Source organism: Cyprinodon tularosa, unplaced genomic scaffold (assembly GCF_016077235.1).
Source record: "Cyprinodon tularosa strain WSP-4 unplaced genomic scaffold, ASM1607723v1 ctg97, whole genome shotgun sequence".
NCBI classification, from domain to species: domain Eukaryota; kingdom Metazoa; phylum Chordata; class Actinopteri; order Cyprinodontiformes; family Cyprinodontidae; genus Cyprinodon; species Cyprinodon tularosa.
This window is the reverse complement of record NW_024039751.1, coordinates 2,519,893-2,532,690: the sequence shown is the minus strand read 5'-3', so window position 1 is coordinate 2,532,690 and position 12,798 is coordinate 2,519,893. Positions and strand designations below refer to the sequence as shown.

At 38.7% G+C, this 12,798-nt stretch overlaps 1 protein-coding gene and 1 long non-coding RNA gene across 2 annotated transcripts in view; both read right to left on the bottom strand.

Moving 5' to 3' along the window:
* LOC119776946 (cadherin-12-like) overlaps positions 1-12,798 on the bottom strand; it is a 223,007-nt gene that overhangs the window by 47,264 nt on the left and 162,945 nt on the right. The gene's annotated exons all lie outside the window — the stretch shown is intronic.
* On the bottom strand, positions 9,024-10,064 carry LOC119776947. The gene is made up of 2 exons (XR_005279850.1): positions 9,924-10,064; positions 9,024-9,191 (listed from the first exon to the last, which is right to left on the bottom strand). It is a non-coding gene; the product is annotated as an uncharacterized LOC119776947 (long non-coding RNA).

Genomic DNA, 12,798 nt, shown 5'->3' with positions numbered 1-12,798 from the left:
AACTCAAACCACCTGCAAAAGCCTTTAAATGGTCTTTCAGTCTAGTTCTATAGGCTACACAATCATGGGGAAGACTGCTGACTTGACAGTTGTCCAAAAGACGACCATCGACACCTTGCACAAGGAGGGCAAGACACAAAAGGTCATCGCTAAAGAGGCTGGCTGTTCACAGAGCTCAGTGTCCAAGCACATTAATAGAGAGGCGAAGGGAAGGAAAAGATGTGGTCGAAAAAAGTGTACAAGCAAGAGAGATAACCGCACCCTGGAGAGGATTGTGAAACAAAACCCATTCAAAAATGTGGGGGAGATTCACAAAGAGTGGACTGCAGCTGGAGTGAGTGCTTCAAGAACCACCACACACAGACGTATGAAAGACATGGGTTTCTGCTGTCGCATTCCTTGTGTCAAGCCACTCTTGAACCACAGACAGCGTCAGAAGCGTCTTGCCTGGGCTAAAGAGAAACAGGACCAAAGTCATGTTCTCTGATGAAAGTAAATTTTGCATTTCCTTTGGAAATCAAGGTCCCAGAGTCTGGAGGAAAAGAAGAGAGGCACTTCATCCACCTTGCTTGAAGTCCAGTGTAAAGTTTCCACAGTCAGTGATGGTTTGGGGTGCCATGTCATCTGCTGGTGTTGGTCCATTGTGTTTTCTGAGGTCCAGGGTCAACGCAGCCACATACCAGGAAGTTTTAGAGCACTTCATGCTTCCTGCAGGTGACCAACTTTTTGGAGATGCAGATTTCATTTTCCAACAGGACTTGGCACCTGCACACAGTGCCAAAGCTACCAGTACCTGGTTGAAGGACCATGGTATCCCTGTTCTTAATTGGCCAGCAAACTCTCCTGACCTTAACCCCATAGAAAATCTATGGGGTATTGTGAAGAAGAAGATGCAATACACCAGACCCAACAATTCAGAAGAGCTAAAAGCCACTATTAGAGCAACCTGGGCTATCATAACACCTGAGCAGTGCCACAGACTGATCGACTCCATGCCACGCCGCATTGCTGCAGTAATACAGGCCAAAGGAGGCCCAACTAAATACTTAGTGCTGTACATGCTCATACTTTTCATGTTCATACTTTTCAGTTGGCCAACATTTCTATAAATCCTTTGTTTTTATTGGTCTTCAGTAATATTCTAATTTTCTGATATGATGAATTTCAGATTTTCATTTGTTGTCATTTGTAATCATCAAAATTAAACAAAATAAACATCTGAAATATATGAGTTTGTATGTAATGTATGAATATAATATACAAGTTTCACTTTTTAAATGGAATTACTGAAATCAATCTACTTTTTCATGATATTCTAATTTTATGACCAGCACCTGTACACAAGTGCTGTTATCTGCAACTGAACCTTGCTGCCTTCTAAAATAGAGGAAGAAACAGAGCTAAAGTAGATGGAGGATAATGGTGTGTAGGTGTATTTTATTTACATTGAATTTCCGACGATGAGTATGATGTGCAATCGAGCTGTGGCTGAAAAATGGATACCACTCATGCGTTTACAACCACCGCTGCCATGTTGTTTTGGAGTGTTAGTATATAAACAAATGTATTCAAGAGAAGTGTGGAAATACAACTAGCAGAATATTAACATAGTTCTGCACATGTTTGTAATGTAAATGCAGATACTGACAGGCCAGGTAAAGAGAGTACTAACTAGAAAAGCTGCCATGTTGCTCACTCTGCATATGGAGGAGCTGCAGAACTCTAAACTGAGCTGTTAACTATTTTCTATAAATCTTCTCTATTTTTTTTTTAACTTGTTTTTCTTGGTTAAGGTTGAAGTATTTCTCTATGTCAGAGTAAAGCCCTAAATCTAATTGAGATTACGAGACTTGAAAAATTATATTATAAATATTCAAAGTGAATTTACAAAGAATTTTCTAGATGCACATGATATATAATAAAAACTTGCAATTAAAAGTGCAGGGAAATGTGGTCGGACAGAATAAGGTTCAGCGGTGCTTAATACGGGTTTTTATACTTAAATAATATAGAAAACATCTTTTTCATGTTTAAAATAAAAAGCAAAAAGTAAGGTTAGGTGAGTGATAAAAGTCAAGCTGCTGTTACTTGGTTCAGCAACAGTTCACCTTACATCTAGAAGCTGCTAAACAACACAAAGTTCATATCTTGCTTCACCTCAAGCTTCTGACACGTCAGCTCAGGGTCAATTAGTCAGAAGCTGGGGGAAGGAATCTGCCTCCACTATATATGTCTGCAGCTGAGGTGTTCACTTCTGACAGCAATGAAACCGGCATTCATGCTTCTGCTTGTCTCCTGCCCCGTCATGTGTGACCGACCATACTTGGTCGAGCTCACAGCTGGTCACGCTCTGCTTGCCTGGAGTCACATGAGAGACATTCCCTTTTGGTGTACTTCAAATTGACTAACATGTAACCACTATGGCAGCAATGCTATCTCCCTGCCCCAGGACTCGGGTTTCTCTTGTTTCGGAACAAAGCAAGTGAAAACAGCAGGTAATGGGGTTGCGAAATGTAAGTTTGAAAAGATACAGAAACTGGAGGTGGAGATGGAGAAGAAGTTGCAGCACTTTCCTGAAGTCCTTATGCTCCTTGATTTTAAATGTGTTTTGTACATTTTAACATGTTACAACTGCTAATTATCACTTTTTATGGTGATTTTTTTTTCTGGCTAACACATTTATGAGTAAGATAATTGTGAATATTATTGTGTTGAAATATTTGAAACATCTTTCCTCAGTTTGTAATCACCCCTTAAGCCTGAACCCCTTGAAGATCCAATTGTTAAAATCTATACTGTATATATTTTTTTTTATATGGTTTATTTTCTTTTAATTCCTACTGTTAATTTGGGAGTTTGTTTGACATTATGTTACGTTTTTATTTTGAGTTATCTCAGCTAAATGCCTTTTTTTACTGTTTCTGTTTGTCTCTGCTTAGCTCCTCTGTTCATTTTCTCCCCCTCAGCTCTCTCTGCCTTCATTAGCCTCAGCTGTTCCTCCCTGTTCTAATCTGTTTTCCCTTGTCTTTTTTCTTCCTTTGCATACACATAAGCTCTCTGATTGTATTTATACATACTCAACGGTTTATTGCTTTCTTCTCCATACCAGGTGCTGCATTCCTCTTCACCATCTCTGAATTCCTCTTGTTTTTTAATGTTTTTTATTAAAGAACTTCATTGACAGTAATGTGCGCTTAGCTCCTTTACTTACACAATGACCATGACACCAATGTAATCAACTGTTTACAGAAGACACCAGATTTGTAAAAATAGAATATTTTGTAATTTCATTTTTGTCCTTACAGTGAAATTTAGGAGTAGCAGTACCCTGCTGTGTGGATAGTCTTCTTAATGGGACCTGGGAGGCTAGAGCATTTATATAGAGAGCTGCATACTGGTAATTAAAGAAAAAAAGGAAATGATTTAAGAAATGGTTTACAAATAAATTCTAAAAAGTTACCTTAACCATTTTGTTTTGTAACCTCAAACATAAAAAAAATCCAGTACAAATATTTCCTTTCAGATTCACTAAATTAGTGGTACATGACATATAGTTTCCCTCCTTTTTTAAAAATAGTATGAGAAATTGTAGAAGAATTTGCACTAATGGATTTGACTCTTACACCCCTATTCTTTACTTACAAATTATAAAAAGTAAGAAAAAGAAGGATACAGGAATTCAAAACCGTCTGCATGAAAGTGTTTCTTTTGTGATGCAGAATAAATGCGTCCGCTTATCTGTGCATGAATTAACCATTTGATTAGAGCCCAATCACTAGAGCTGAACCAAGACTGTAGAGCTGTGATTTCACAGAGATAGCAGGTGCATCTCTACCCTCTGTCTCTCCTACCTCTTCATAGCTTCACAGCCTCACATTCACAGCAGGTGTCTATAAAACGAGGAGGGGGAAGAGAAAAAAAGAGTCATGTGAAGGCAGGCCAATCTGAAAGCAATCACTGACCATCAGCTGCTGTGATTGGTTTGATTGCACACCAAATGCAACTGGCAGGGCCCAGAGAAGAGATCCTTTAGGAGGAAATCCATTCTGTCCCTTTCAATATCTCCCAAGAAGTGACAACATAGACAGGAGACAAACCAATGGTGTTTTGTACAAACTAAATTTAGTGCATGGTGCGGGGAAATGCCAATCGTGGCAATCAAGTCAAACCAACAAAATAGGGAAAAGAGCGTTTAGCAGTTATTATTTCACTATATTGAGCTAGTTTATTGGATTTGCTGGTAGTCCGCTTATACAAGGAACTAACATTCTTGAGGATTGATTCGCTTGCAATAAAGGTGGATACTGTATGTAATCAAATCTTTTCATTATGTGAAGTTTACACTGAGCCTATTGGAAAAGATGGTAAAGAGTGTAGCAGACAAAGATCGACTTGTATAACACTAAACACTATTGCTTTGTGTATTACAAGTATGTGATACATACATCATGCTGAGCTGAAACCAGTGCCGGGGGACTATCCTGCATAGCTCAGCTGAAATCTGTGTACAGGTGGAGGAAGGTTGGATGCAAGGGAGGGTGGACAGCAGGAGGTGAACGCCGGGCCTCATTAGCCTGTTTCTCAACAGGGAGGAGGAGAAACTCTGGTGCATATCCTCGTTTAGGATGAAGACCAAAAAACATCTCCCTATATAACCTTCTGACTTTCATATAAACCCCAGTTTCCTGAACACAATGTTATTGTGTTTTATAGTGTTCAAATATCCAAACAAACACAGCTGGTGCACTGAATGTCCTGCTGACAAAATCCTCTGTGTATTCAGTGCTGTGAAAAAGTATTGTTCCCTTATAGATTCCTGCTGCTTTTGCTTTCTTATCGTACCAATATGTTAGATAACATCCAAACTACCTTAGCCTTATTTGGGAAATAATCATCCACAAATTTTAATCACCAGTTTTTAGCAATTTGTTTCACGTTTTGCAGCTAAAACTTGCATCAAGTTATTGCAATGAGCCTTCTTCTTTTTACAAAATAATCCAGTAGAATTACACCAGCACTGAGTGATTTTTTAAGTATTGCACCCCCTACAGGAGCTTTTGAAAATAGCTCTGTTGTAAAGACTGCCGGCTTTTTGTGAGCTGCTTAGCACCTCACCGCTATAACTAAATGTATGAAGAGGTGGGTTGTATTTTATTTCATCTAATGTAAACTAGTGTATAGCAATCATTTTGCTGGGAAAAAAAAATTATATAAATTATAAATTATATAAACCTCTCGAGTGAATCGCTTTCTAATTGCTCTAATTATGTAATTTACCCTCTCTATGTTTCAAAGCTGCACAACACAACTGTACAGTTACAGATATTAGTAGATATGGTGCTTACAAATCCATTATCAGAATTGCAAGGTCTGCATCGACTTTCATTTTTTTATCTTTTTTTTTTTTTTGGTTTGAGGAGAATGGAATGCATCCTTGTTGGAGTCCTGAGCCGATCAGCTATTGTATCTCTCCCTTTTCTCCTTCTGAGGGTTTTATTTGCCCTTTTTGCTGGCTTCAACATTTTATAACCTTCCAAAAACAAAAAAAAAACACCACAAGAAAACAATAAAAACAACATTTTATAATCACCAAGGGGTAGTGCAGAGACGTTTGTACTTATTGAAGCAATAGCCTTAGATTGGGCCTCTAACAGCTGTTATACTGCGAGAATTAGAACAGAGCAGCGAGATGCCACCGGGGTCAGAGGTACAGAAAGCTGCAATTTTGGTTTTCAGGGGTATTTCTAATAAATATTAGGAATACCATCACAGGGACTAGGAAGAGGATTTATTAAGGTAAGACTATTACGTAGTATTGCTTTAAAGGGATAGTTCGGGTCTGTATGGCATCCCCATCACCAGTGTCATGCAATCACACTGACTTACCCCTGGCAGCGTCCTGTGAGCAGAGTTATCGTCCAGTTTTGGTCAAGCCGAAAGTAGTCCGGCAGGTTTGCTAGACCCAGCGAAATAAAACGTTTCTCTTCCCAAAACATTATGTGTTCAAAAGAGTGATATTTCTGCATCCCAAAAACGTTGTAGTGGAAAAAGTCACACGTCGTTATCACTTGGTCCTATTTTCTCTCTGTTCGTATCAGTGCGCGCGACACCATGACCTGACAGCTAGGGCCTGACAACAGCCAGATGCATGTCTCGTTCCGCCTAGCTCCTAGCTGGGCGGAACAAACAGGATGCTGCCAGGGGTAAGTCAGTGTGATTGCATGACACTGGTGATGGAGATGCCATACAGATTCATGTCAAAAATCCCGAACTATCCCTTTAAGCATCAACAGCCTAGGTAAAGTCATGTCCCAGCATATTAGTTAAATGGGATTCCAGGATTTGACTAGGCCACTGAAAAACCTATGTTTTTTTTTTGCTGTTCAGAGGAAGGTCTGTAGCTTTAGATCCTTGTCTTGTGTGGCTAGCTTACATTATTGTCAGAACACAAATAAATAGCTGGCTTTATCCTTCTGGATTTTCAGGTTTAATGCAGAATCTTTCCAAGTACTTACTGTAGGCAGAAAAACAAGCCATCACGCTACCACTGCCATGTTTGTCATCATGGTGTGATACTTAGGAAAAATGCTGTGTTAGTTGTTAAGACATAAGGTCAAAAGGATGTGTATTTGTAATAGTATTAATGCAATAAAACCTCCTTGATTACAGTTACACAATAAAAACATTGTGTTTTGAATGCAAAGACACTGATGGTCCAGGACAGGGATTGGTTAAAAAAAGAGGATCTATTAGAGGCTATTTTGTCAAGTGTTTTTTATACTTACCTTAACAAAGGCAAGTGATTTGTTTTCAAATCATGTGGTTTAGGATTCTATTTTGAACATTTACAGTAGTTGTGTCAGTGCCCTCCCGGTGTAATTTGGATAGTCTGGCCAGTTCTGGAAAAGATCACCACCGCTGCCTGTTCTCTCAATATGTGGTTTATTGGAGTCATAAATCATTATTTTCTTGGTTTCCTTTTCCAGACTGATGGATATCTATGACTTTGTTACTTATCTGTTTGTATCCCTGTTTTATATTACCAAATTATGTGTTCATTTCAAGCTGACTTCTGTCATACTCCCAGTCCTTTTTTTTTCTCTCTGCAGGGCTGGACGGACAGGTGCTCTTCATCAAGCTGATTCCCACCTTTTTTAAGGAGCTGGAACCAGGTAGGGCGTCAGTTCGTTAATGCTCCAGCGTTGGTACAACTGATCCTGAACCAAACCTAGCTTCTTAGCTTTGCCTGAACCTAACCCTGTACTCTTTGCTCCTTCTTGTAGAACCCAGGATCCCAAGCCTTGAAACCACTCCAGAGACCTCTTCGCTTTGGACTCCTGTTAGGGGCATTTTCAGTCAGCCTCTTAGAACCAGTGAGGCTTCGAGCCTCAGAACCATAAAAGCCCTCCTGCCTGAGCTCACCGGCCTGTCCACCCTTAGACACCACCATCTGATCTCACCCACCGGACCTGCACCATTCGGCAGGACCACTGGTCACCATCCTCCCAAGACAGACGCCAAGCCGCCCTCTCTGTGAGTCTCATACATCCCTCACTCTTCAACCAGCACCGAACTGTTGCCCACCTGTCACCAAACCTCTTCCAGCAGTATTCTGGCAACCCTGCCTGCCGGACTTCACTCTACACCCTGAAAGCTTCAATAAAACCCTTAACTGATCCTTGCCTCCGTGATTGCTCTTATTCAGAGTCTGTAAACCAAAACATGACAACTTCATGTTGTAAGACAGTTACTATGGGAGAGATTCTGTATTCTGCAGGTCTATTGGTGGTAAGACCTCAGCATGACAAATTAAACTAATAAAGACATGTTCATAAATGAGAGGGTTTTGTTGTGGTTTAACAAGGGGAAGTAAAATGAAAAGATTTTTGCATTTATAAGAGGAAATCATTCTGATAAAAGCACATTTTGTATTTGCTTTGGTTTTCCTAGTCTGTGAACACTGCAGCTAACCCAGTGGGCAAAAGATGTCAATTAAACATCAATTTGACATCAAACACCGATATCAAATTGTTATCAAAATTTGGTCAAAAAACGTAAATCAAATTGACATCAGTCCTTTGACATCAATTTGATGTATGTCAAATAATGATTTTATTTATGTCATTTTGACATTATTTCAATGTCAAGCTTTTGTAAAATTTCACTCAAATAATGATATTGATGTTATTTTGACATTGTTTTTATGTCAAACATTTGCAAATAAAAACATTTAAAAATATGCACAGACGGAAAGATTCTGCAACGTTTTGTATTGGTAAATGGCATGTACTTATATAGCACCTTTATTCAAGTTAGGAGACTTGACCAAAGCGCTTTACACTACATTCATTCACCCATTCACACACACACTCACACACTGATGGTGGCAAGCTACATTGTAGCCACAGCTGCCCTGGGGCTCACTGACAGAAGCGAGGCTGCCGTACACTGGCGCCACCGGGCCCTCTGACCACCATCAGTAGACAATGCAGGTGAAGTGTCTTGCCCAAGGACACAACGACAATGAAAGTCGGAGTCGGGGCTTGAACCGTCAACCCTTCGATTACAGGGCAAACTCCTCCATCCAACGCCACTGTATTGCAAACAGACTTGGCTTCATTTACTTAGATAAATGTGCGGTCTCACGGGACCTTCATTAGGATTTTAAAAAAAAGTTCCTTTGAGAAGGAAATGGCCTAAACAAACCCAATTGTGTTTGAAATACAAGACAGCTGTATTGCAGTTCTGCAGTGTTTCATGCATGGCCTTTAAAATAGCAATTCTGTAAAGTATATTGTCAATAGTTCTAATATTAATCATTTTTGGATCATCTAAACTAAGTTGATGTTCTACAATTGCTATTTTTCTACAAAAAATGGCATTCTCTCAAAGATCAAACATACAAGTATAACAAAACATTTTTATTCTAAAACATTCCAAAACATTGATTTCAACAGCTGTGTAGATTAACAGGCAACTGACTACAAATATGTGAACTATAAATTGTACACAAACAACAGCAATGAACTAAAGTGAAATACTTTATAGATTTTGCAGTCATTAAACATTTTGAGCTGCAGCAGTCTTGCGACCACCACCACCTTTCCTGTCTGGCGCTGAACGCAAATAGGCCGCCATCCGGGAAACAATGTCAGCTTCACTGGCTCCAGGCTGTGATAGCTGAATGGAATCTGAAAAGATAAAAAAAAAGCAAATTGTACAAGTTTTGAGTATAAGATCAACATGGAGGAGCGCCCCACCTAAGGAAGGACTTGTCAGTTCCTCTTGTGACTCCCATTTGTGTGTTGGTGTGGGAGAGGGTGCAAAGAAAACATAAATACACACATGCACAGAGATCTATGAACATATGACACTGCACACAGCCTCCACATAAATGTGAGGGGTGTGTCCTGAATTGTTTCTTTGAAGATTAAAATCTATCTCTCTCTCTCTATATATATATATATATATACATACATACATACATACATACATACATACATACATACATACATACATACATACATACATACACACTCACCCGGAACATGGCTGGAGATGGGCACCAGCACCTCCCGACCCCACTGAGGGATAAGGGTGTAAGAAAATGGATGGATATATATATATTTTTTTTTTGTTGTTGTTGTTGCTTTGTGCCTTGGAAGATTAAGAAAGTACAATTGAGTAGAACGTTTATCTTACATTTACACTTTTTTAGATAAAAGCAGCAAAAATGGTTAATTGGGCAGTTTGCTCAAATTGAAAAAAAGCATGCTGCTTGGATGTCATGCTGTTGTTAGTCCCGCATCAAAACAACATAACAATATGCATATGCATTAGCTGGCTAACTGCTAGCATGAAAGTTTTGAAAGATTAGTCAGTGTACACTAATAATGACAAAAATATAACTATAATGTACTTACCAACAAAAACCTTTTTTTAGCCGAGAAGAGCGCGTTCAAACCAAAAATTGCAGCAAAAGGTGGAGCTTCTGGCGGGGAGTGATTCTGAATGTAGGCTGGCAACCGTAAGTCCAACACTCACGTGACAACGATCGTCCAATCACACTTCACTTACGTTTAAACGTTTATTTTTCAAAGTATATAAACCGTGAGGAATTGGTCTTTGAAAATAATTGGTAATTCGTCAGTTTCCGACAATTTGCAACCTGCGCTTGTCCGGGTTGCAAAAAAAAAAAAAAAAATAATTATAAAAAAATAAATAAAATAATTGGTAATTCAAAAATGTTTTTTGAAATATAATGCATTTCCCCACATTTGGTGGTCAAATGGTGCATGTATTTTCAGCATGAATAACACAACCAAGATTTTAATAGCTTCATGCTTGTTGCAAAGTCCCTTATCCCAAGATGCTTTGTGACATCAATATGACATCAATTCAATACCTTATTCCCAGACATCAAATCAACGTCAATTTGATGATAGGTTTTTGTGCAGAGATATTGTTTTAAGTTCAAATATGTTTATTAGCAATATGAGGCAGTATTTGGATGCTAGATTGATTTATTGGTTGGACCTTTTTACAACTATAAGCTTCTGTAGAATAATTATCATGGAAGTCAAAATCTTGACCAAGCTTTAACATCAAATTGATGTAACGGTGCCCACTGGGAAGATGTCCTGTGGTTAGTTGGGAAAAGTAAATTATTTTTAGATCTTTTTTCTATCTTGGAGATTTTAAACGCTTTGGTGTAAAAATGTGGCTAATTTGGATTATTTGTCTGAGCTACATCAATTTTGGACTTTTTAATCACATAAGCCTTTGCATTTCAAAAGTTAGGATTTTTGAATGATGCATTTTATCAAGATATAAAATATAAAATTGTCTAAAGATGGAGACAATGCAGTTCAATGACAGTCAGATAATCAACTTTCAATTACATTCTACGGAGGGATTTACATATTCCACTTTAGCTGCAAAGTACAAATGTTAAGAGCTTCGCTAGCTTTTAAATGTGTCTGAGATACTTGATGGTCCAAGTATGTCTGCTGTTAAATTGGAATAAAATGGGACCAGGAGGGGGTAATGGCAAAGTCTAAGTTAATGAGAAGACGTGCTAATGTGTCAACGCTTGACTTAGAGGGAATCAAATCAGATCTGCAGGGCCATGGGGGAAATTTCCCTAGAAGGGAAAGGGGAAAAAAAGGCCATTTGTTCAGAGACTGCAGAAATGATTTAACATGTTTTCCCCATTCCCTGCAGATGACCTACTTACGCACTCACAAACCAGCACCATTTGAATATCTGTTAACACCCATCCACACGTTTGTTATCTTTTAAACAAAATGTGTGCATCTTTGCGTGTTCAATTGAGCATTTAAAGTATCTCATTACAACTTGGTCTGCTCTGCACCTTCTATGTGTTACTGTGGACATAACAAGGAAGTGTATCAACTGTGGAATTTGTAAGGAGGACAGAGCGAGTTCCTCTCATGTCAGTGCTGCTGCTCTTCAACATCACAACAGAACACACTTGAAATTCTAGACGTGGCTCTGCAGTCTTTGATATGTAAATGTGCACCTTCATTGCACTGGATGTGCTACTGAATGAAGCTGCTTTTCTCCGCTTACAATTGAACCTGCCATGTTCCGAGGGATTTAGTTAATTTAGAACAAGGGACTAATCAACGCATCACGGTCTCACTGCTACAGTATTACACTTCAAGCATAATAAGAACTCCTTACATCACCAGACTCCCAAACAGTGAAGGAGCCTGTTGGCATATTGTCCTGTAATATTCTAAGTGCATGTCCAAGAAATCAAGTTTAACCTAAAAGGAGCTCCTTTTGTCCTCTCAAACCTAAAGTGTTTGTCTCTGCTTAGTGCTTGTTTGAAGGATCGCAAACACAGAATACACTGCAAAATTAAAGGGTTCTTACTTTCGTGATGTGCTCAATTTAAGATAACAGATTCCACTAATCGGCTCAGAACTGTGTAACAGACTATATATACTGTATATACTATATATGGACTATATCAAGTACACACATAGACAGTGTTGTTAACTGCCACAATAGATTTTCCTTCTTTTGTTTTTTTTTCTGCACACTTGTATTTTTCAGCTCAGAGAAACGTTAGAAAAATTATGATCTGCATTTTCGAAATGATTGATTTTATTAAAGGAGAAAAAGAAAACACAACCTGACCCAAGCACAAAACCAAAAACCTACAAACACACAACTACAAAAAAAGAATGATTTGTTATGTTCAGAATTGGAAAAGTTTGCCTTAACTCCTTCAGTTTGTTTTGGTTGCAAACACACTGCTGCTCCAGCCCAGGGATTGGTTCAAGGAAGAAAATTATTGCTTGACATTTTTAGAAAAAAGAAAACATCATGAAGTTTCAAATGATTGTTTCAAGGAAAGTATTGCACATCTACATTGCATCTACAAGAAATGAATGCATGAAGAAGAAAGTCTGTCTCATGGAGTTTCTGGTTCTTTTATGTTTAAACAAAATGGTAGTGCTGTTCCTCTTTACTACCTTATGTACCCTCAAACAATCTTTTAATCCTTCGATCTTCAAATTTGCACTCCTTCTATATTTTCTCAGCTTCTTCCACTCAGTTGTGCTGCTCTTACATCACATATAGTCTCTCAGTTTCTGGTATAATGGAGTCAGTAGACATTAACACAGCAGGACCCTGATGAACCATCCCGAGGCTGGCAGTTGTACCAATGCCAGGTTTACAGGAGGTTCTGCAGTCCATCTCAGTGTCTTTAATGTATTTTGCTTTGTACTCTGGCGTGGTTAACAATGTTCAAAAGGCTCAGTA